The 2620-nt window shown below is 32.9% G+C and overlaps 1 pseudogene; it reads left to right on the top strand.

The window, feature by feature from the left end:
- The first annotated feature begins 1757 nt into the window (after positions 1 to 1757).
- Positions 1758 to 2201, top strand: LOC149237899 (putative inactive patatin-like protein 9 pseudogene; annotated as a pseudogene).
- The last annotated feature ends 419 nt before the right edge of the window (positions 2202 to 2620 follow it).

The raw sequence follows: 2620 nt of genomic DNA, 5'->3' as shown, positions 1-2620 counted from the left end.
CATAAGTTATTGTAGGGGTTGTATATGGTCTACTTAAAAGGTTTTTATAATCTTTTCTCTTTTTGCATTTTCTGAAGTTGGTTGATTATATTATAATAATTGGCCAATAGGTTTTAGTTCTTTCTTCATTTTCTCATATTGTTATTTATGGTTTTTTTTTATAGCTTTATTATATTTTGATTTGTTTTTTAAATAAAATATATTCTTATTAAAATAAGTATTTACAACATAATAATTTTATTTGAGCATTTAGTATTTTCATTTTTATAATGTAGTGGCTTTTGTAATGAGTATAATAATATTTTAAATTTCAACTTCGTTAAAAAAAATAACTTATATACTAAAATATATGTTTTAAATATTTAAAAAATTACAAACTAAGAATTCATATTATTACTAAATTAATATTTTTAATTTTTATTATTGGAAATGTTAACTTTTAATTATAATTAACATAAAACATATTTTTGAATATCTTTAATAATAAAATAAAAATTAATTTTATCATTTCATTTAAAAATAAACCATACCTAAAAATAATTATCAAATATCTACCTTACTCATAGAATATCAGTCAAAATAAAGATATTCAAATCATACACACAGATTATAAGGAACAAAGTATTCATCAAGATCGAGTTGTATTAAATATATATTCACCGGAAAAAATAGATAATGTGCGCGACCTTTGCATATATTGCATTCTTTATTTATGTTCTATTGAGACAAAATGTATAAAGAAATACATCATGTTAGTTGACTTGCCAGAACTTTGCATATGATACTTTCTTTATTTATGTTTTTATGTGGTTTGATTTTCTTTTGGATTGAAACAGACATCCATTCATCGCTGTCAAACTCTATAACGACAAAATTTCTTCGATGCAAACTATGGTATAATATGGAACAAAGCGGTTGATATTAACACACAAAAGCTAATAGAGAGATTTTGAAGCAAAAGCTAAGCCGATATTTTTTAACTTCTGTTTTAGTATTAATAAGTATAACGCTTCCTTTAATTATATCTTTTGCTGCTTCAGTATTATTACATACACTGCGTGCCAATCCAAATTTTATCATACTCTTGCGTGTCTATATTTCTGGGAGAAATTTTGGTACACAACATTTGATCTTGTTCACAAGCAACGCATCTCTGCACCGGAAAATGAAATCGTAAGATAATTTTACTTTGCTACACAGAATTGTTACGATAAGTATTATATTGTATTATGGAACCGTTGAAACGAATTTAAACTCACATGCGCAAGTAGTAGTTGCCCTATGTGACAGGTAATGAGAGTAGTGGGCGGTTGGATAACATCCAAAGTTCAAACGAATTTATGCCAAGTAATGGGTGCGTGTAGTTTGTTATAATCTCTGACATATTCTATTACCGTAGAGTTTGTTATAGGCATATTCGCACAAAAGCATATTCTCTGACAAAAGCAGCGTATTACAAGAAAGTAATTTATCGAACTTGAATAATTGCCATTTGCGTTTATATTAGGGAAACTATGAAAACTCCGAGTTGCACTCTGATAATGGCCACTTGCATTTATATAATGGAAACCATGAAACCTTGGAGTCGATGAAACTTTCAAAGGGCCTTGGAAGGGAATATAGCCGTTGAAGGAAGTGGGAGAGGAGTGCCTTATTTGCAAAGGGTGAAAACGGCAGAGCTCTTTACATGGCCCAAGAGATGATGGATTTCATTATACAAAAGGGGAAACACATGTTAATACTAAAATGCCGCTATCATGTGGGTTGCTGGGCAGGTTAATCCTGAGGCTCAAGGTAGCGGCTGCATCAATTTGCGGTGGATATTCAGAAGTAGCAATGGGCGACCATTAACATTGAGAGACACAGTGAACCCGATTTTGATACCCTGCGACGATTTATGCAGCGGTTCACCATTCTTGTTCGCAGAGGGAAGTGCAAAGCACATGCAGAATTACAGTTGCAGTATGTGGGAAGTCTGTCATGCGACCATGTGCTCTCCAGGATTTGAGATGCCTATTCCCATTAAGTCCGTGGACGGGCAAACAACAATTGTGGGAATAGATGGAGGGTGTGTGATGAACAATCCCACAGCAGCGGCCATTACTCATGTGTTGAATAATAAGGTTGACTTTGCGTCTGTTAATGGGGTGGATGATACCTTGGTGTTGTCCCTGGGAGCGGGAGCAATTGATTGTCAATAAAAATGTGGGGAATAGTGGAATGGGCAAGGCCGATTATGAATATTGTGAGTGAACGAATTTCAGATATTGTGGATCATGAAATCAGCGTGGCTTTTGGCGACAGTCCACAAAACTATGTAATATTGCAGGTAATTTATAAAGCAACTCATGTATGTTTATCAATGACCTTATGTGTGGATGGCATCGAATTCCATTTATATGGTATCATTTTATGATCTGCGGCATCGAATTCCATTTATATGGCATTGAATTCCATCTATATATCATTATTTTCTATCAATTTGATTGCGTGTTCATTTCTTGGTACCGTGTTCATGTCATCCTACGTTGCAAGAGGATGTTAATGTTGATTTCTCTGATGAGCTCAATGGAAAAAAGGAGAAACGAGACTATAGTATGATATAAATCTTTCAACATCT

This window comes from Pinus tabuliformis, chromosome 8, assembly GCF_031772625.1.
Source record: "Pinus tabuliformis cultivar Carrire ecotype Pingquan chromosome 8, CPIR1, whole genome shotgun sequence".
NCBI lineage: Eukaryota > Viridiplantae > Streptophyta > Pinopsida > Pinales > Pinaceae > Pinus > Pinus tabuliformis.
Note: the sequence above shows the minus strand (reverse complement) of the source record. Positions and strands in the feature narration are given on the sequence as shown.